The following is a 23,586-nucleotide window of genomic DNA, read 5'->3' on the forward strand; positions in this document are numbered from 1 at the left end:
AAGCGCATGTCATGCCCAGAATCACAGCACGGGCCGGTGGCAGAGCCAGGACCAAGGTTCGATCCTCCTGCTGTCCGGGCCAGCATTCTCTGACTCTGTCTTTGCCATAACGCTCTACTCATCTCCAAAAAAATTAATATATTTTCATGTAGAAATGCATTGCTGGACTGAAGGCAAGTTAACAGGCAATTCTAAGAACTCTGTTTCCTCCTTTCCTTGAGGGGAACATAGGATAATAAAGGTAAATAGGAGGTAAAGACTAAGAATACTGTTTTGAGGCCAGATAGACAGGATTAAAATGAGAAGTCAGCAGGACTTTTTAAGTGAGAACCAAACTGTTCATTTGCTATCACAGAAAATGTATCAACCACACATGTCCCCAAATGATAGATTTTAGTAACAGATTTAACGGAAAAATACTTACAAATATTGTAACATCTCACCATTCAGGAAAAAATTATTACTAACCCTTCTTCCATCAACATTTCTTTTTGAATGTAAGCACATGTGTTCATTATATAATGAAAGTGGAGCTATACCATTCACACCACTCTACAACTTGGACAAAATCTTCGTTCTTTCACTGAGAAAAATCTCTGTGCTCCTCTCATTAAATACAGATATGTCACAGCGGTCTTTTGTGTGAATTATCATAATTTATTTAACCAACCCTGAGGAGAAGATTACTTAGGCTGGTCTAGTTTTTTTAAACTATTAGGATACATCCTTCACTGTAAGTTTTTTTAACCAAAGAATGGATTCTGAACAAATCTCCACAGTAGGACGTATTGCTGTAGCTCGTGCCATTTTCCCAGCTGCAGAGTGTCTCATGTGTAGGTGAAAGGGAGGAAGCAATGGTGGCCATGACCGTGGGTCCTGGAGCTGGCATCTGACCTTGAATGTCAAGTGGTCTCTCTGTTCCATACTCCTTTCTTTTTAAAACCATGACGATAACACTGCCTACTTCATACTGTTGTTAGGAAGACTAGATGACCAAAAATACTGGAAAATGCTTAAAACAATAAGCACTCAATAAATGTTAGCTACTCTTGATATGTATGAAAATGTCTCAGCTAGTCTTCAGTTGATGGACATTTGTTTTCAGTTTCTTCAATAAATAACTATGTAATGCTTTAAATATAGAAATATGGGAAAGTATTTTTTAGGATGTGTTCCTAAACATTAGAAAATGGAATTACCGAGTCATAGAATAGACATATTTCAAATTTTGGTGTTTTTAGATGGCGCCCTCCTCTGAGAGGCTGTGCCAAATAATATTCCAACCAGAAGTGTGTACGAATACCTATATAATTAATATTTGGTGAATTTGGTTAATATTGGTTATTATCAGTCTCATATACAAACACACATTCTTGTGGTTTTGTGAGTACTGCTTTGATCATGAGTGACACTCGGTAACTCATTGTCTTTCACTATCTGAGAACTGCCAAAACTGTCCTTGGCTATTTTCCTTGGCCGGGGTGTTCATTTGTTCTTTTGAGCAGGATTGAAAGATTTTTCTCAGTATTATGGTTATTAACTTTTAGTCACATATGTTGCCATATTTTCCCTCAACTTGTCATCTATTTTTCAGTTTTGCCCATTGTTTTGCCGTGAAGAAGTATCTCATATCCCCGAGTCTTTCGGATTTTATGTCATATATGAAAAATGTTTTTGAAAACTCCATTATTACCAAAATTGTCACTCATGTTATACTCTGGAGGAATGAGTTTCAACCTATCTAAACATTCTCTCTTTGGAAAAAAATCAATTTTTCAAAAGTCTGATTTGTGATGCCACCCTCACAAACCAAATTCTCAAGTGTCTTTTTCTCTTCCTGCATTTTTTTCATTTGAACTCATCCGCCAGTGCACTTTCATAACAGGCTGGTGAGGTCTAACTCTGTGCAATTTTTTATATTAAATCTAAGTTTTAGTATTTGAAGGGCATATTCCCTCTGATTTTTTTACTGTTTTGGTTTTTTAAAAAGCATTTTTCTTGGCCACTCTAGCCTATGTATTCTTTGAAATGAAATTCAGAATCATTTCTTTTCAGATTATCTCCCCTAAAAATTGTACTAATTATTTCCCTGCGATTCTGCTACACTTGGATCATAAGATACCTCAGAACCCTGTACTAATAGCTCATTCCTGGGTGATCACTCACCTATGTGCAGTCTCCACGAAGAGCTGGTTTGGTCAAGATTGTGCCCTAAGTCACCCAATGAGCTGGGTTTTCATTATTTTCCTAGTCTTGCATAATACAGAAACCCAACTGGGAAATCAGTGGGTATTCACTGAGGTTAATAAAAACGCTACATTTAGTAAAACAACTATTATGCTTAATTCTCATTCAAGTAGCAAACAATTATTGCCACCTATTATGTTCAGAATTCTAAAATTAGAAATATTTTCCTACTCTCAAGGACCTCATTGTCTAGGAGGAAAGACAGATATGAAACAGATAATTGAAACATTATGAAACAATTAAGTCTGACAAAGTCAGTAAGAACCCACAACCAAAGAGCAATTGAGTATCTGATGAATGTGTGTGTGTGTGTGTATGCGTGTGTGTCCATATCAGGAGCACTTATTTGTACTAATTCCATGCCACTGTCATATAGGAATCATGCACACGCAGAAAAAAACAAGCCCAGCTGAAGCAAGTTTGTATAGGAGGTGACTGTAAACTCTTTTTCCTCCTCTACCCGAGAAAAGTTGTCTGGGAAACCCAGGTTAATTCCACCCTAGCTATGATTTCTGTGGCAATAGCATTTAGATTTTAAAACTTAAGTGATTAATGAAGATATTTGGGAAGAATGATGGAGTCCCTGACAGGAAATAAGAACTAGATCCTTTTCATTACTTACATATGTGTATTGCCATAAAATAGACCAAATAAAATATGCATCCACACAGGTGTGTTGGGGTTCTAGAACTTGTAGCTTCTTGACAAGAAATAACTGATAAGAATATGCTTTTTCTGTCCTTGTTCGAGCTCTGTGTGTACACACCATTCCCATCATCTGCTACAACAGTATCTGCTACAACAGTCCTTTTCTTAATGTAAATTCGTTGTGTCTATGTACAATACGCTTTGCTTTTGTACTTGTTCAAAACTTCCTCTCCAGCATTACCGCAGAGCTTTGTTTTGCTTTTTATTTCTTCACAAGGAGAGTTAAAACTGTAACTACCTGCTTCACCCGTCACCCTGGTGATGATTCTGCATGTTGTGGTGTTTTTTGATTGGTCCATATTCTGAGAACCCTGTGCATGGTATGCTCCGCCAGGTGTGAGAATAAGCTAGATGTATTATTTGGGGAGGCAAAGCTCTTCGTTCAGATGCAAAAATTGGATTTTCTCCATTGAATAATATTTTGGATGTGATAACATACCTAGGAGATGATTGTCCTCTCTTCCTCGCCACAGCTATGTGTGTACAGTATTTATAGCATTACTGTTTAACCCAGTTGATATTGAGAAACTGACTAAAACTATGGCCTTGCCCAATTTCCCCAAAGTAGATGAGCGCTTGCAAAGGTTTGCATAGTGTTTCAGGGGACAGATAGCTTTGCGTGGAACTCCTGGTGCTCTACAGACTTGAGGGCAAAGCCCTTTCTTAATCCCGCTACATAGAGGATGTTTGCTAATTGAAAAGTAGGAAACATAAATGCATAGCAGTGATTTAGTAAAATTAGACTGCTCCTTTCGGTGGATGTTATTTCTCACACACAGTTTCTTTTTCATTGCAACTTCAGGGTTCATCCTCCCCTGAGAGTGTATCGCTCTCTGCATGAACAGTGCTTCCCGCGCTTTCTCCTCTCTTTAACCCATTCCAACCCACTTCTGGAAGGTTTGTACCTGTCACAACTCCACCAAAGCAGTGCTCTTCTAAGGGTGATAAATTTCCCCTACCTCCATGTATGTAATGGTTATTCTTATACTATACTATATTTCATACTAAAATGCTATTATATTTCCTAAGTGTAATAAATATGAATGGCCTCGACCTTTGTCTTAGAACACGCTCTCTTCTTAGCTTTCACGTTACATTTTCCTGGTCTTTTGCATTCTACTTCCTTTGTCTCCATTGTCTAGTCTTCATTCCCTTTGTGTATTTTCTTAAACTTCTTTGTTGGAGTGGCCTATTCCACTTCTTTGTTGTGAGATTATCTACTCTCTTGGTGTTAAATACCACCTACATGCCACATTTATACTATGCTACATCTTCAACTCTGAATGCCAGATTTGTATATCCAGCTAATTGATACTGATGTCTACGGAACAGCTTAAACTTTGCTTTCCAAAATAGAGCTCATCCCACATGCCTTACAGTCCATTTCATTTTAGTAACAGACTCTACCCCTAAGCTGAAAAAAGAGAAATCCACCTTGAATTCCTTTATTTCTCTCACCCCTGCCAATCCAACACTCCTGAGTACCATCCTGAGGCCCAAGTATTCTTTTCCTCACTGCTTTTACTGCTCATAACGTTCCACCATCAAGTCTCTCTTTTTACCTTATCTATTTTTAAACTATCCTCCTCAAAAGACGTCTTTCAGTTCAGGTAAAATACAACAAAATAAAAATATTTACAGTTCTATATGTAAGAATATCAGCATAAAATATAATTTCTTTTATTGGGGTATTTTTGCAGTACTGAGGTCTAAACCCTAGGCTTTTGCACTAAGCTATATTCCACGCCCCTTTTGTATATTTATCTTTATTTCAATACAAGGTCTCACTGAGTTGCCCAGGCTAAGCTCCAACTTGCAGTCCTCCAGGCTCCACCTCCCAGAGTGGTGGGATCATAGCCACAAGCTAGCATACCCATCATAACGAGAACATATATACTTGATGTTTTCTCTAATGCCAACATACAGAATTGTGGGGAGGAGCAGATGGTTTGCAAAATGGTTTATAAACTCTAAATACTAAAAACAGTGTAAATTTTATTCATTAGTAACTTGTGACAGATTCAGTAGTCACCAAGCATATGTCTTATACAAAGCTGTGATTATTTTTTAAAAAGCCACAACAACTCACTGTCAAGGAGGGAAGATAAAAACATAAGTCAATAAATATGACTTAATTGAATTAAGTATAAGAACAAAGATGAGGAGGAGGTAGCCAAGAGGGTAGGATTGGCTGGAATAAGAAAGAAGACCATCCATCCCCTGGTTGTTCAAGCAAAGGCATGGGAGCTGTATCTTTCATTCCTCTATTTCTGTTATGTTTCCCCCATCCAGTTCCATTTCCAGAAAGTTCTATGCTCAGGATTCTCACACTTTTCCTGTAAAAGACCAATAGTAAGTATTTTAGGCTTTGCAGACCTAACCATTTTTGTCTCCTTTTCTTGCCCCTTCTCTTCCTCTTGTTCCTCTTTCTTCTATTTCTCTTCTCATTCTCTTCCAGCTTAATTTGCCATATTCTAAAAAGGTCAAAGCATTTCTTAACTATAGGGACCACGTATGCCCCTCAGGACCATAGTCTGCCAACCACTGCTCTACCTCAAAACTGTCCCCAAAACATAGTCATTGCTCTCCTACGTTACCATCCTAGCTGGAAGGACTTTTCTCTCTTTCCTGCCAGTGCATATCTCCACAAGGTAACCAAGCATTCTTTTAAGTGAGACAGGTCATGTTTCATGTCAAAGAAGCCTTTACAGGTAAACTAACAAAATGAAGGGATTGCAATATTTCTGTTATACTTAAAAGACTGAGGGAGAGAGGTAAGACCGGGGTAGTACTTTAAAAGAAAGGCAGAATAATTCTGACCATGCCAGTTTTACTTTTTAAAAATGCTATCACTTATTAACTTGGGTAGTTAAACTTGAGAATATGAGGCCTGTCGTTTCATATAGTTACTAGAGATTTTGCTTGTTACTTTGCTTTTGTTTTGCAATACTAGGAATTGAATGTAGGGGCTCACTCATGCTAGGCAAGTGCTCTACCACTGAGCTGTGGTCTTGCTGTGTAGTTCAGGCTACACAGTGTTGAACTCTGTCTTTTTTACCCTGAGTACTAGTATTACAGGGATGCACCACCACACCTGGCATCCTTTTTATTTTTACATACTTAAATTTTAAATTTAAATTTATATAGTTTAAAAAAATCTTCAATGAGGTGTCTATTTAATGCAAAGGAAGACCTTTTTTTCAAATATATATATATAGTATAAATTAATTTACAAAACACTTCATATGTACATATATCATACTTTGATCATATCACCATTATACTCCCTTACTCCTCTTTCCCCTATCCCTTTCTTTTTATGTAATAGTTTCAGGTCCTCTTTTTTCCCCTAGATTTCACATATTGGGAGATACATGTGGCATCTGTGTTTCTGATTTTGTCTAACATTGCTTAACATGATGATCTCTAGTTCCATCCCTTTTTCTACAAAGACATGATTTCATTCTTCTTTATGGCAGAGGAATACCATACCACATTTTCTTTATCTGTTCTTCTGTTGATGGGTAACTATGCTGATTCCATGTCTTGGTTATTGTGAATTCCACTGCAGTCAACATGAATATGCAGATAGTTCTATATAGTTTGCGACACAGTCTCACTAACTTACCTGGCATGTCCATGAACTTGCCATCGTCCTCCCAAATAGCTAGAATTATAGGTGTGCACCACCATGTCCAGCTAGGATTAGAAAAAACACTAGGATTTTCCAATAGGAAAATAGGATTATCATTTTGAGATATAATTCTTCTGAATAATGAACAGGAAGTGATTAAATGGAGGTTTTATTTTTATTTTTTTATGAAGGTTTTAATAACCCAGTAAATACTTAAGCTTAGCATAAACTGGAAAATGAAGAGCAGGAGGAGGTGGAGTTCGGTAAGAAAGTGAGTGGAGAGGATAGGGAAGAAGAGGGAGGGAAGACAAGGACAGCATGCATTCTGTTATCTAAAATGAGATACAGCTCAGTATTCATGTTTATATTGTTCATCACTCAAGTTACCGTGGGGCCTTATTGGTCGATCCCCCTCAGTTTTTCTGTGCTGTGAGGTCCAGTGTGAAAATGGCCATCACCCCCACCCCTGCACTATTCCTGTCCACAGACTTCTGGAAGATTTCTGGGCGTGACACATCTTTTCCTACACTTAGCACCACCTTTTTCAACAGAATTCCCCCCTCTTCTTTCTCTATTTCATTTATTGCCTCTTCTTTTATTAAGGAGCCAAACTTCTTGCTTCTTAAAGCCCAGGACCCCTAATTCTTGCACAGCTCTAGTTTTGAGCCGCACGACTTAGAGTTTTTCCAACCCAACCTCTTAAAGGAAGCAGATAATTTGCAGCAAAAATGAAACACAGCTTCAATTACACATGTCAGGATGAATTAGTCACATATTGTTGAGATAGTTTCAAGAGTTCCTCTTTCGAATAGTACCTTTTCCCCCCTGAAAACAGGAGAATGCTTTCACCTCTATTGCTTCTTTGTTCCCACACAGTAAGGTTTATTTGTTTTCTTTTTTTCATTTAAGGATTGAAGTTAGGTATTATTATCCCTGCTTTCCATATGGTGAAATCAAAGTACAAAGCTGGAAAACAATTCCCCCACCCCAGATACCCAGTGTCTGGCCTCTAGGTTCAGAGGGCCAGATCTTCACCTTTCTCCTGGTCTTGCTGAAGTCAGTTAGAAACTGAGGTAATTTATACGCTCTGTTTCAAATTACTTATAAGTTTAGGCCATTTCTCTGTACCTATCCTGAATTCATCAAATCTGTTAGAATTTCAAATATACTTTTCCTAAACCAGAAGTTTCTCAAACTTTGGTAATGTACACATACACTTAAATGAAGAATCCTTATAAATTCTGAGCATAGACAAAGTACTTTTATTCATAATACTATTTAGGGATATACAGATAGAAAATTGATCCACATATCTATAATCATATAAATACCATATGCTTAAGTAATCTGCATCAAAAAGCAAACTAAAATTCCAAGTCAAATTCATGCAGAATCATATTTCTGAGACACTTTAGTGATCCACATCGTAAATATGGAGATGATACTCTTTGAGGGAACGTAATTAGTTGATCAACAACAATGTGTTCTGTCTGCCGGGCATGGGATCTTTCGAGCTTGGTGCACCGGGTCACCCCACCATTCTCTGACACTTTTGTCCTATTGGAATGAAACCTCCATCCGCCAGGGTGCTGTGAGGCCATCAGAGGAAAGTAAGTATCTGATGTACTGATGTGTGTCTTTTCTCTTTTTTCATTAGTATACTACCAATAAATCACTTCTACCTGGCATCAACAGGGGCACTGAGATTAAATGGCCATGCTCCATTATTAAGTGGTATTCCAGACAATTCAAAAAATGCCTACATTAACTTTATTAAATGCAGACACAAAATTTCTTTTTCTGCTTCTCACTCACAGACTCTGGGAATCAAGGAACTCCAGTTGGAGAAATACTACCCTAAATGTGTTGCTTTGGAAAAGCAGCAGGAGTTTTCGAGTCTAACTTTGGACTAGGCAGCTACCTACTGAGTGACTTAAGCCAAGGAATTCACCCTCCCAGGTTTCGAAGGCCTTTAAAGAAATTAATCCCTTAGATGAAAGGGTTGAAGGACTCAAATTAAATGCACATATATTATCCGGGGAGAGTAAGCCTTAACAATCCATTCTCGAGCAGATGTTAATTTATTATTGTTTTAATTATGCACGAAACAAAGCCTGGGGAGCTGAACACAGACTAGGTGAGCGTTGATATTCTAAACAGCATGTAACAAGTGGTACTGGTGTCAGGGATCCACAGAGGTGAACACAAAGCTCCTCCGCATGATACTTAAAATCCCGTAGGACACGCATCCAACGGAGTGGGAGAGGAAACCTCTTTCTTGGGTTATGGCAGCTATAGCAGAGGGAGAGACCTCAAAAAGGCAGCTGCACTAACAGCCACCCCAGCAGAAGAGCTAGGAACTCTGGGACCAGCAGAAAACAAAGTTGCCTGAAAGGAAGAGGCTTGGATAAGAAAAGCAATTCTTTCCCTCTTTTAATGTCCTAGTCAGTCTTGAGACTTCTGCTTGCTTTTATTTTAAGTGTAAGAACATCATCATGAAAGATAAGTGATTCTTCAATCATGGAGTTTTTATTGTACATTTCTTTCCAAGCGCGTCTCCCCCTCCCCATATTCTCCTTGTTCTCTTCCACACACTGCCCTGTGGGGGCGAGGGGAGGGACTGCATCTTCCTCTCGGCCTGTGGCCACATTCCTACTCTCTGTGTGGCTAGGACACACATACACAGTCCTGGATTTTTTTCTATACCTTTCTCGAATACGACAACAGAGTTTAAATAAGCTGTTGTGATTATTTTGCTGCTTTCAAAGCTCCCCCCGCCCCTGCCCTTCCAGTTTGACACTTCATGTTCAATGCGTTTTTACCTACTGGGCATGTAAGGAACTGCTTCGTTTCCCCCCATATTCAATAGCTTACAAGTATGGAAGCATCCTGTTGTACATATGTGTTTAAGAGTGAAGAGATGGTGGAAAACAGGTTTTCCCCGATGATAAGAAATTTAACATTCATCAGGAGTCCTTCCAGCATGATCTCATTCACTCCTCAGAGCTACTCTAAGGCATGAATTATCACCTCCTTCCTGAGACAGGAGAAGTAAGTAACTTGCGGGAGTCACACAACTCGTGTCAGAGCTCCTGCGTGAACCCCTTGGGTGTTAACTCCAAACCCTGTGTCATTTCCTCCTTACGCTGCCCTCCTGACAGTGCCCTTGCAGTGACTTCTCTCAGAAGCTGAGGACAGGTGGGATCACCTGGGCATGCACAGAAAGCAGAAGGTGCTTCTGGCTCTGGACACATTTAATCCCTCTCCAAGGACGGACTTTCTCACATAACTCCCTCGTCTCTCTCTCCTCTACACCTCTTCCTTTCTCCTGTGCTGCCTTAGCTTCACTCTGTGTTTCACCTTTTTTGTCTCAGAAAGTAGTGGGCCAGCCAGGAGTCACGACCAAGATTGATGGAGAAGAACTATTCCACTTCTTTCTCCCCTGTCCAAAGCTGTTTCTTTGTGGGGACATTTTGAGCCAATAATGGTGCACAGACCACCAGCTGTGCTTGGAGCAGTGCAGCCAAATGTCATCCTAAGGCCAGGGCTGAGCCTAGAGGGGCCCCTCTTCTTCTGGCCCATCCTGGACTCCATACTCCCTGGAAGTTTAACAAACTAATGTAGCCAGGACACGGTGTTCAGCTTTGCTTTTCCCTCCTAAAAGGTACCTCGCAAAATTATGTTAATATCAGCAAATAGCAACAAATAGAAAGCTAAAACCAAGAACAGCTCAATAATCACTACAAAATCTTCAGAAAACCTCACCAATTTGCTTGAATGCTCAGGGATGTTGCTTATTTTCTTAGGGCTGCCTGTTTTTTGTTTTTTGTTTTTTTAATTTTTTTAGTGTTTCCATGTTAAATGATAGGGAAGAATGGGAGAGGGGGTTTAGCTTTGATTTTTGTTTGCAGCTTGGTGGCAAATGACGGGGAGAAATTTTAAACCATCCATCTTCTAAGCTCTGGGAATTGTCAGAGGATTTTATTTGTACAGTGCCTTTCTGACCCCCATTTTCTCAGAGAAGTAAAAATTGTGCTGGATTTGTAAACAGGGCGCTTTTATTAAGTTGAACTTTTACAAATGTATGCTATACTTCGCAAACATAATACTTTTATTTAATATAAGTACACCAAGAGAGCTATGCTTGTAGAATGTGGTATGATTAATATGCACTTTAAGGCTGTTACAAAGTCAGCATAATTTTAGTGTCCGTAGGATCTTTTAAATTCACTTTTTATTGTAATGCGCAGCCTCATCAGAGGTGAAGGACATTTGCCTTTGCATGTTAATAACAGAAATCCATGTTACATCATGCACTTTTTCAAGCAAACTAATCACTCTTCCTAATTTGAAAGTTTCTTCTTTTAAAAATATAAATTGCATTGCCTTGGAGCATAGAAAAAAATGGGAACAAAGTGACCATTAAGCATCAGAAATATGTTAATTTAAAGTGCCTGCAGCATGTTAGGCATGCTGAGTAAATTTTTCCTTTCTAGCAACCTAAAAGAGTATAAAATAAAATCTAAATCTTGGTACTTAATAGCAAAGCAAATGTAACCTATAAAGTAGTTGCTATTGTGGAAGTAGCTTGTAATTACAGCCATGCCACCAGGAATGTTTCTCTGTCTTATTTTCATCTGTTACCTTATTTAGTTTCCTGCAAAACTACTCAAATACTGTCCCTCTTACCCACACTTTAGAGTTTCAACTTTGAATTTCACGTAGATGATATATATTTTGTACATGTTTTTCTCCACTTTCCTTTTTGTTTGAATGAATGAATTCCAGCAAATTCAAAACTGCATGAACATGTAACACATACAAGCTAATAACCACCTTCTGTCAGCTGCCTGGTGAGTGCTATTGTCTTCGCTATGTGTTTTTGCTAAGATATAAAAATGTAAACTGACTAGATGTTGTTACTATGTTTTCAGAGTTCTTAAATGCCAACAACAGAATCTTCTGTAGTTACTTTAAGTAGAAAAGAATTTATTAAGGAGAATAAGCTGTTCCAAGAACCATTGAAGAGCAAAATTGCAGAAGAAGGTTGAGTTTCTAGGAATGGTTCCCAAAATTGAGTTCCAGAATTAGGCTGCAGGGAGCTGCTGCCACCACCAATCTTGGAGCTGCACATCAGGGAGTCGCCATCCTTTTATAGCAGCAGGTTCTGGAGTTGCACCACTTCTGCCAAGATCCAGGCCATCAAAATTGGTTAAATGCGTTCTGCCTGTCCTCTGGGTAACTTGTTTTTGAGTCAGTCTGTCACAAGTACATCTATCTGATTGGATAAAATTATATTTCAGGAGCCCTAGCTACAAGAGCAATATTGAGAAGGGAAAGAGAGCTTTGAATTGTACATATTCATTATTATTATTATTATTATTGTTGTTGTTGTTGTTGTCTTTTTGAGACAGGGTCTCACTGCAGTTCAGGCTGGCCTTGAGCTTACTTTGTAGCCCAGGCTGGCCTCGAACTCCCAACAATCCTCCTGCCTCAGCCATCTGAGTGCTGGGATTATAGGCATGCACCCTTATGCTTGGCATGTACTTATTCATTATAAGGAAGTTAGATAAGTGTTAAGATAGTCCATTCTTGGAATCCACTCCAGTTAATAGTCTTGACACAAGCTAACCTGTTAATATTCTGTACCATTAGCTACTTGGAAATTCTGTGTGTTCGAGGAGCGTGTGGCATACAGGACCCGCCTATAATGTGATCAGGTGACAAACTGACTTTTTCACTGAAACATTAGCATACGGGAACTTTCTTTGCGTCTGTGATCCCCACAGGAGAACAATCCACTATCCTGACTGGTAGGGGCAGGGATATTCATCTGACTACTGTCATTCTGAGGCCGAACAGGAAAGGCATTTCAGTAGGGGCAGAGGACGGTATCTGAGGATGCAGACTTTCGCTAAATTTTCTTGGTTTTGCCCTACCTGTGCTGCCCCCTGTTCCCTGAGTCTGAAACTTCTGTGGTATTATTTCTCCAGGAGAAAGCTTTCCATTTCCTGCTGAGCCCAGGAGTGGAGTGCTATGGGTAGAGGAGGTGATTATGCACCCCTAGCGATTCCAGACACCTCTGTATACAGGCTTCTACCTGATCCTGCTGCTTCAGTACCACGACTGTACCCACTTGTGTGGGCACTAGGTGCCCTCAAGGACAGAAGCAAATGGGCTAGCTTCTTCTCACTTCTCCCCTCTGCAGGCATTTGAGGGTAACCCCTTTCTTTATGCTCTTCTACCTGCCTTCTCTTTTCCAAATCATTTTGAGCCTGTCTCGTCCACTCTTTTCTCTTCCCTAGTCTTCTTCATTTTTGCGGGCTAATAACTTTTAAAATTCTTTCACTGTTATCACAGTGGGTTTAAGGAAGGTGACCAACCTGCCATCCTTGGCCGTAAGTGTTTTTGGTTTATTCTCTGATGCACTTATTATTACTGGTCATGTATATTATGGATCTTGTACATACAAATGCTCGTGTATGAATAATTCCTTAAATATAAGGGTTCATACAAAGATTCAGTATGAAGATCTGAGAACAAAATTCTTCCTGCTGTCATTTTCAAATTATAAAGTAGTTTTTTTTCAGTAGGAGCAGAGGGCAAGTTACACTTTGATGATGTTAGATGACCTGCAAACATGGCAAAATACGCTAAGTTTAAAAAAGATGTGGAATTGCCCAAGCGCGCCATGGAAATGAAGGAGGGCGCCCTCTTATGGCCAGAAAGGTTTTCTGAGGCGGAAGAGAAGGCAGAAGCTGGGAAAGGGTACAATTTTCAGTTGGAATAAATGGCAAGTGCAAATAATTATCTATCCTCTACCCAGTGAAGCTGTGCACTTAGCAGCTCCATTCCAAGACCTGAGTCGGAGGTGGCAGCTGTGAAGCCAGTGGCCTGCACACCATGGAGTTTTCTTGGGTCCATTAGAACAAACTGTCAGACAGTTTCTTCAGTGGCCGAGAAAAAAATCTAAACTATTGTTTACTAGCAACCCGCTGGTTCACAGATGCTGTTTACCATGCAAAATGTAGTTCTGATTAAAGCAGGGAATTAAAATCCAAATAAAAAGATGGGTAGTTTGTATTATGAGTTTCACACTTGTGCATCTATATAGTTGTAACTTCTTGGTAGGGATAAACACCACATTCCAGTTTCCAGCGGCATGCGGAACCAATGTTCTGGTGTCCTCAATATTTTTATAGCCTCTCTTCTTTTTCTTTGATTCTTTGATTACTTTATGTCAGTCATCATCTCTGAAGTCCTTAATCTAGGCAAAGCTCCGTGCCAGCCCATGAGGGGACTATTCATGTTCATTCATACAGTGTTTGCTGAATCCCTACCATGCAGCCAACACTCATGAGGAAATGGTTTCCACCTTCAAAAAGATTTGGTAGCAAAGTCAGAGTAACAGGAGAGCAAAGTGCAGAGAGCTATGAACAATAATTATTTCCAACTCTTTCATTAAGAGTTGGAAAAGCACAGCATGTACAGAATTAGGGGAAGCTTTGGATGCTTATAAGATAGAACAAAGGAAGATAGCACAAATCAGGTACACTAGTGCTACCCAGGGGTCAGACTGGGATGGGAGGCATCCCAGAAGGAGCAGAGAAGGGCCTGCGTGCAGTGCCTGGTGGAGGTAGTGGCTTCTGATGCCTCAAGGGCACTGCCTGCTCCTGTGAACTTTGGGTGAAAGCCTCAGTGTCCAGTCAGGGAGGCAGGACACTGCAGGGAAAGTTTAAACCGAAACGCTCAGTGAATTGTGCCTGTAGTTCTGGAGATGGAGGTTGCTTAGTTAGAGGTCATAGGACATTAGATGGAGCTACCTAGCGTGGGAGACCTAAGGAGAAGAGGCAAGCATGTTCCCAGCAGTCCTGGCCCCACAGGAAAACCTGGACTTGGGGAATAAGGCCGGCAGGTGGGCTAGACTATTGAAGAATTATTGGAAATCTAGGCCTGTGTACTGGTCCTCGCTATTTGCTCGGTCCACATTTCTTGAGAATCTCTTAGAGGAGAAAATAAATCTTAATTATGGTTTTCTCACCGCCCATCCCTGCTCTCATCAGCGGGCTCCACTTTTAAATCTGTTGCATATATTGCAGTCTTGTGTCAGAATCTTTTTCTTTAAAGATGTAGTTCAGTGGCCAGATGCTGTCATAGCATGTATTGCGTGGACAAGGCCCTGGGTTCAATCTTCAGTACAGAAAGAAAGTCAATATGCGGAGTGGGAAAAGAAAATAAGAGAGAAGAATGAGATCTACAGTGTTTTGGAAAGAATGTAAATAAAAGGACTAGGATAATCTTTTGCAGGAATTTTAAGGCAGACAGAAACTAAATGGCAAATAGGGAAAGATATTTTGAGTGAAGGATATAGTGTAGACAAAGGCAAGAAGACACAATTGAATATGTCTTATGTAACAAGCACAGTTCCATGGCTGATGCAGCAGGCATGTTGAAGTTTTGGGTTTACTCTGTCAGGCAATACCATGTCTCTTAGAAGTGAGGTGGGATCGGAAGAGTGATGAATATGTAAACTCTAAATTCTAAGCCAGCTACTCAAAGCATAGAAGATTTAGATGAATCCATGGAGCCATCACATTTTCCTTGGCCCTGGTCCCTACCCAGAAACCCATGACAATATCTGCAGTTTTCCTGTTTGCAGAAACTCTGGCCACAGTGCATCAAGGAAAAAAAGAAAACTTTGTTGGAAAAATATTGATCCACATTATCATCTCTTGAGCAACATGCAAATTATAATGATTGAATGTTCCATGGTATCTCATGAGCTTTCAGAATCCTGCAGAAATATCTACAGTCTTTTCAGCTTGGACAAATCTATGGGCTACTGCTCTGTCTTTGGAACAAGTGCTTGGTGCGACAATCATTCATTCGGTCCCTCCTCTTTTGGCCAGCACGATGCTATCAACCATGTGGTCTACACACATTGTTGGTGTGGCCTCTTCGTTGGAATGTTTTGCTCATTGCCAGAAGAGTGATGTAGCCCTGAGAGAGGACAAATACATACCGTTTCTCAATACGCAAAAGACATTTAATAAATCAGGAGTATGCGGTATGGCAAAGGCAGTAATGGAGAATACTTTTACAAGGACTATTATTGAAATTCTGAGAAGGGGAGTGCTCAGAAGTTGGAATTTTTGTTCTAACAAACTTCAGCTACTCTCAGCAGCATGGAGTATTCCCCATTCTTTTGTCTTGGAACCTGTTTCCAATCTTATTATTTATTAGTCTGAGGAACATCATCATAATGTTTTACAGTGTTTATGATATTAAAAAAATCACATACTTAAAAATAAATTTGGTATCAGTGAATGTTTTAAAATATGCTTGATGCCACTACTGGCTTATTTTTCAGACACATGAGGGGGATTTTTCAGAGGTAGATATTGGACTCTCTTAAAAAGGGAGTGGGTGCTCAGGGAAATGAGACATGATACACTCGGGAATGGGGATATTTTCTGTGTTTTAGGTGGTGGGAATCTGTAGAATTTAATAATCTATAGGCTTAGTCTTGTCTTGTGGTTGGAAAATGATGGCCCCTTGTAGTGAAATAATGTCTATACATATGAAAAGTCCCCCAAACTGTGGTCCATCAGGGTGAAAAGGACCAATTGGAAGTAAAAAGGAAATGGGCAAATCCATTTGTAGGTGAAAAAGAGTTGCCCAGGTTTACTCTGTTTTGGGAGGAGAAGGAGAAAAAATGTAAATAAATCATGTTTTTGTTTTGAAGCTGCAGTTTTTCTTCAAATTACAATGTTTAAAATCTTGATTTCCTTTTCTTCTTTCTACCTAGTTTTCACTTTTTCTATCCTACCTCATTTCTTCCCTCTGAGACTTCAGTCCCTTATTCTTTTTTATTTTAAGGAGAATAAAAAAATAAAATAACAACAACATAGACAAAAACAAAGCAAAGCAAAAACAGTAAAAATGATACAGGGTTTCAAAACAAAATATAGGATTACCAGTAGTGTTATATTACATACTGTTATCTTCAACAGACTTTCTCAGATTGCCAGATGTAAGAATTCAAGATTGATCAAACCATTAAAGAGAATAAATAATAATAAAAAATTAGAAATAATACAGAACTTCACTAGATAAGATGGTAAGAATTCACCAATGGTATATTGCTTATTGTTGTCTTCAAATTAGTTGTTCAGATTGCCAGATATAAGGATGCAGAGTTGGTAACAAAAAATTTAAGCATTAACTGTTCCTTTCAATAAACCATTAGACATCAGCAGTACAATTATCCCAGGAGTCCCTTATTTTTAACGGGGTGCAGAAGTCGTCTTCAGTTACTGCTTCAGGATGAGAAGGAGCACTGAATATTGGGTTCCATCTTTTGAAGAACCATCATTTTCTATAGTCAAATCAAAGTCAAGATCTCTAAAGTCTCTATGTCCTTTTTAAGGTCCCTTTGTGGTCACCAAGATAAATGTCACCAGCTGGGTATGGAGGGCCCCTGAGGCTGAAATAGGAACTTAACCCAACCTTTAAAAATAAGTTTGGAGATCCTCTGACTCCTGTCATGGAAAAAGAATTTTCAGGATGTGTCAGTAGGCAAGAGGCATGAGAAGGATTTATTAGAGGCTGTTGCAGGACACTCAAGAGCAGAGGATGGATGCTCAGAGAAATGGGGTACACCTTAGTGGCTTTTTGATATGTTTACTTCATTAGTATTCTAATCTAATATCCATTATACTCTACCAATTTTCAAAGCTTTTCATCGGTGTATACCTCATAAGAACAGAACAACTCTGTAGTTTTTTTCATTGTTTTGAAGTATACTGGACTGTACACATGTTTAAATTGTGAGATTTCTATAAATCAGGTATGGACTAATAAAAAAACTGCATCTAACAAATTATATGCTACTAAGCAAAATACTGTAAATTCATTTTAAAAATCAGTCTTTAAGGCATTAAAAATAAGTGTTTATATCACACTTGGATGAGTAATTTTTAACATGACGATATAGGTAGATTCACCATGTTGGAATTCCATTTATGGGGCATCATCAACAATGAAATGTTTGTTAAGCAAAATCTGTAAGTACACCGGTGTGATAATTGTTAGGGATAAAGATAAAAGAATCATGACACAATCCTTGCCCTCAGAAAACTTTCAATCTACTTCAAGGCACAAGCTGAACATAAATAAAAATTAACATCCTAAAACTCTGAGGATAAAAATTGTGGAAAAGTTGAAAGCTAAAAAAGGAAAAGTTTTAGGACATTCTTTAATCAGAATAATCCTCATGAAGGAGATGACATTTGACTTAAGTTTCAAGTCCACAAATGCTTACTTTCCTTCAGGGAAGAGGGCGTTCCTGGAAAATAAAAGCAACACAAAGGCAGAGATAGAAATAAACATAGCCTATCAATCTAAACTTTGTAAAGGTTTGGTGATCAAAAGCAATGCCAATCAGTTAAGTGTCTTACACAGGTTTGAAAATATTTGATTCTTAAATATATGTGACTATCAAACATTATAATCAGTGTCTGCCTTGGTTACTTTTCTCTCATTGCTGGGACAAAATACCTGATGCCCAAAATTAAGGAAGGAAAGATTTATTTCCCTTACAGTTTGTAGAGGTTTTAGTCCATACTTGGCAGGTTACAAGGCAGAGTGGCACATGGCAGAGGGCTACAGCTCATGGCAGCAGAACACAGCCAAAGCAGCAAACACAAAATGGAGGAATGGCTGCAAGCAGCCTCTTTCTCTCCCTTACATATGCAAACTATCCATCCCAGGGCGGGTGTAGCTCTCACACCCATAATCAATCAAACTCTAAAAGCATTCCCCATGACTGCATGAGGCTTTGGGGGGACACCCAGACACAAACCGTAACAGTGTCTGACTGATTTTTTTTTTTTTTGTCTTTTTGAGACAAGGTCTTGCTATACGGTTCAGGCTGGCCTAGAGCTCACTTTGTAGCCCAGGCTGGTCTCGAACTCACAACGATCTTCCTGCCTCAACCTCCTGAGTGCTGGAATTACAGGCGTGCGCCACCACACCTGGCTGATTTTGATTAACAAGGTGTCAAATCTATTTGACAAATAATATATTCTGTATAAATTTTTATGCTGAACAATACGCTAAAACAATAATATATAGAATGAAGAACTGGTCCTATCCTTGAAATTTTTGTTGTCTTGTTAGTAAGAATGATATGAGCAACTAAAATTATTAAGTATATCATCAAAGCAAGGTCACTCAAATATTCTCCAAGTTATGAAATTCTCTTTAAATTGGAAATGTGTAAAGATTTCCCAGTCCTTTCCCCATATAGGAGTTATTCCTCCATACACCCAACCCTCTATTTAAACCCCCTGTAGTTCTTTCCAACAACCAGATTATATTGATGGTGCTCTGCTTGATAGAAGTCATCATGGAGTATTGCCAACCCTACAGCTATCTCTCATTGACACTTACTTCCTTTTAAGGTCAACAAACACATACTGTGGCCATCTCGTAATTCCCGCCTCCCCTCACTTTGATCCTTGCTCTGATCCTATTCATCATTCACTTCTGAAGACTGATGAAAAATATTGATATAGGGATGATACAGGACCTTCAAATAATCCAAACAATATATGGGAAATATTATAACTCCCAACTTGCTAGATATCTGATATACTGAGCTTGTGTTCCCCAAAATCAAAGATTGAATTCTAAGGAACAATGAAGGTTAAGAGTAAGAAATATTTATTGAGAGAAAGATAGCTTCAGTCTAAGACAGATGCAAAGGGACCCAGAAAATGGGCTGCTATGGACCTCATTTCTTAGGGGAAAGTTTATAGAGCAAAATCACAAGGTGGGTACAAAATCATGAGGTGGGTATATGGTGGGACAAAATTATTATCAACCAATAAGGTTACAAGTATAGTCACTTAGGTAATATTGACCGATGGGAAAGCAGGTCACGTAGCAAGTGTGCATGTAAAGATCAAAGACTTTTCCTGGAAGGGATGAGTGAAGGTCCTGGTTCCCCACTCAGGTGATTGATGCCTACAGTATTTATAATATGGATCATTATTGTTTATCCCTAGGGGAAGCATGTAGGTGTAGTAATTCCATCTTTGTCTTGAGGCTTGGCCTTCAATGAATGCACCTCCACCCACAGTTGTGATGTATACTCATCTTCACTGACTCCTTCCAGGTCCTAATCCATAATATTTACCTAGCCCATAATATTTTTACCTAACATAACTGTCTATAAAATTATGATGCACTTCAATTTAAAAAGAAATTAGTTTAAACTAATAAACAATTGCCGTTAATCCCTCAGGATCCTTCCCTTTCACTTCAAGCATGCTTATCCCACTGCTCCTGTCACTTTCTGAAGCAGTTCTGGAAGTCCTCTTGTGAGTGTTTTTATGAGGTGTGATAAAAACTACAGTGAATGCTGCTGCCAGATACTAATGGAAAGTTAGGCTTGTAAAATATTACAGTGTGTCCTCCTCTGCCTTACTTACCGAATCTGGTACCATGAAACATCTGGCTCTCTCCCAAAGTCAAAATGACCTTGAAAAGTAAATGTTTTGAATTGATTCAGGACATGGAGGTATCCATGACAGTGAAACTAGAGACATTCGCAAAAGAGGGCTTCCAAAACTACTTCAGATTGGGACAAGAATGCTAGAGTAAACGTCTGCAAAGCAAAGGAGATATTTTTAGGGGGAATTAACCACAAAGCTTCATTTACTGTGAAAAGTATTACAATTTAAGCATTCACCATACTTTTTAACCACACCTCTCTCAGGCCACTTTCATGTGTAGTTTTTGTTTTTTCCTGTTTAACTTCTATTTCTTCTAACTCTTGCTAACTTACTGCTGATAAAAAATACTAGATCTCTTATGTTCCCTTTCTCTTTGAAGAAAATCATTGTGATCCCCAATGTGTCCCATAACCTGATGATCCCCCTTAACTGAGAAGAGATGCTACATTTAATTATGAAGAAAAGGGTGGTAGCAAATCAGTGATGTTAGACTCTGAGGCTTTGCAAATATGCAGGAACTCTTTTTTGAATCTCCATTTAAAAAAGATTTCTGTACATTTTTATATGATTCCTCCAAAGTATCTAGTCAAGATGTACAAATGTATCATTTTGTATTGTTTATTGCAAAAAATATTGTCCGTGCTTTTTTCTTTGTATGAGTGACTTTCTTGGGTAGACTGAGTATTCTGATTTCCAACTGAATAACTTTGACACAGATCTTTGAAAGTGAATGCATTTATAAAATGAAGGCATCTCAAATAAGATAAACTAGTTCAAAATGCATAAAATAAGTCATGCCTATTGTATAAATTGAAAGAAGAGAGATAGGAGTGGTGACAGACAGTTACAAGTTTAAGGTAACTTTTTGCACAGGAAGTAAAACTTTACCTGGGCTCCAGAAAACGTTGTGGTAGGGGGCAGTTGAGACAGTAACTCAAGTTGGGTAAAGAATGTGGGCAAAGATAAATTTGGTAGAAATGGAGACTTTTTATGAAGGAGAGGGGAAGATATGTAAAAAATCAGGATTGGGCTATTTTGTGGGTGTTTGAAAATGTCACATTCAGTATCTTAGTAGATTTTCTTCCATGAATAATGGGAAGCTACTGAAATTTTTGAAGGATTATAATGCATGTGACAGAAATGTGTTTTAAAATTGCCCTCCCTGGTGACTTTAGAAGGCAAAGAGACTAAATAGGAGCTCACTTATGATGACATGGTTGGGAGATGCCAAAGACCTGGAATAATGTGGTGGGAGAACTATGGTAAAGCTTCAAACACAGCACAACATAATCTTGATGTAATAAAGAAGGTGAAGAAAGACAATACATCAGAAATGGTTAGGCTTCCAGCTGGGTGACTGGGAAAGTAAAAGATATTGCAATAACAGAAACAGGAAAGGCAGAAGGGAAAATGGTTTGGATAGATGGGAAGAAGAAAAGAAATGGTAAGTGCCTGCAGTTCAGCGCTGTCAAAATAAATTTAATATAAACCACATATGTCATTTGACATTGAATAGCAACCACCTTCAAAAGAATAAATTTTAGAAGTATGCTTAACAGTACTTCACCCTAATATATTCAAGATACTATAATTTCAACATATAGTCAATACAAAACGTATTAATGAGATGGCTTACGTTCATTTTTTCACACTAAATCTTTGAAAGCTGGTACATATTTTACATTTATACACATCCCTTTTAGCTACATTTCAGGTGCCCATGAGCTGTGTGTGCCTGGTAGCTAACATACTGCACAGCACATTCCTTTTACTACTTAATAGACTGATAAAAATTGTTTAGTACATTTCTTATCTAAGCTCATGTTAAGACTCACTGGATTTTGGAAATTATAATTCTTTATATACTTCTCCTCTTTACTCCTTTTAAAATTTTAGCTATTTCAGAGTCAAGTTTTTTTTCTAGCACATCATCATTCTTTTTCAAAATCACCATGATTTTTAAAAACATCCATGATATATTATTTTATTGGTTGGAGTTGCTGCTGCTTCAGTGAAGTCTCTGACTTACAACTGTAATTAAACAAATCAGCCTGGATATTTTTTCTTCTTCCTTAGTCAGGCATAAAAACTTGGGATTATGAAATAATTTAGCAATGTGTCCTCAAAAACTTTGGATAAATAGCACTGAGTAGTGGGGAAATGAACACAATGCTTTCATGTTCCCCCATCCGCGTGTGTGTGTGTGCTTCTCTCCAGTGTTTAATATCTGATGTAAGCTTGCTGGAGTTTCGGTCTTCAGTATATGCTGAAGAATGTAGCACAAAAGGAAGTCTACTTCTATAGAAAATAAGCCAAGAACATTGTGTTCCATCTTTACAATGAAATGCAGATTTCCCATTAAAAGGCAAATCCTTCATTTCAAGAGGTTGAATAGGATGGTGCGTTAAAAAACCACAGCTGCTTAAATTTAGGGCATTGAAAGGCTTCCAATAAAAAAATGTTCCTTGGGTCTCCAGCATTTTCATTTGATTATGTATTGGACAGGTTTTCATTCAGTCTAGAATCTGGCCCCTTAGACTCCTGTCTTAAAATAGTTTGACAAGGAAATGTTTTTAAGTAAGTTGGAATCCACTGTGGTACTTCATTTACTTAAATTATATATTTTGCTAGTTAGAACGCATTTATGAATAAATTATTAACATTTTACAGGAAATATTGGGATTTTCTTATAGTGTTTTGCGTTCTCATGTTTCCCCTGTGCTCCCTCTGCTCCTTCTTAAGACTGTCGGCCAGCATGGCCATTTTGTTCTCCAACCAGCTTTCTCCAACCGGAAGGAAAATTTTCCAACTGGAAGGAAGTTATCTGCTTTACTCTACCTTATTTTTGTAGAGTGCCACCTTTTTGCTGATCTACTCTGCTCTGCCTGACTTTTCCCGGACTAATTTAGGAGTAAGAAATCACAAGCTCAGCGATATTCCCTGCAGTACAAATAGTACCTACGCCGCTGGCTTGGGAGCACATAAGAATTCTGCTCCAGGGTACTGGGCCTCAGTCACAAATTCTCAAGGAGGTGCCCTCTGTGCTTCAGGATCAACAAAGCTCGTGCTAGACATATTTGTGTGATGCACATACCTCTCATAAGCATTAATAGTTATTTAATAAATGTTCTCCTGTGATCAGGGTCTTTCTCATAGAGAGGATCACTGTTTCATAAGTGCTTTGCTAACATGCCCTTGATAGTAGGTATTTACTAGGTTTATTTAGCAGAGTGTTGGGCTTGCTCCTATTGCAATGGTTGTTAGGCATTTATACATGTAATGCTATTATTGCTCCTGGGCCAGTTCCTAAAAGTAAATGTTACCGGGGAGTCTATGGCGTTCCATATGCTCCACTAATGCCATTTTGGTCCCATTTGCAGACCTTACCTCTCCGATGTCCAACCTGAAGAATTGTTCATTTTAAAAGAGAACTTGTTCTAGTTGCTACTGGTGTACTTCTAATAGGCTCTTTTTTCT

The 23,586-nt window shown here is 38.7% G+C and overlaps 1 protein-coding gene across 5 annotated transcripts in view; it reads left to right on the forward strand.

Annotated features, from left to right (window-relative positions):
* Dnm3 (dynamin 3) overlaps positions 1-23,586 on the forward strand; it is a 535,700-nt gene that overhangs the window by 341,646 nt on the left and 170,468 nt on the right. The gene's annotated exons all lie outside the window — the stretch shown is intronic.

Source organism: Chinchilla lanigera, unplaced genomic scaffold (genome assembly GCF_000276665.1).
Source record: "Chinchilla lanigera isolate Chin_1 unplaced genomic scaffold, ChiLan1.0 scaffold00005, whole genome shotgun sequence".
NCBI lineage: Eukaryota > Metazoa > Chordata > Mammalia > Rodentia > Chinchillidae > Chinchilla > Chinchilla lanigera.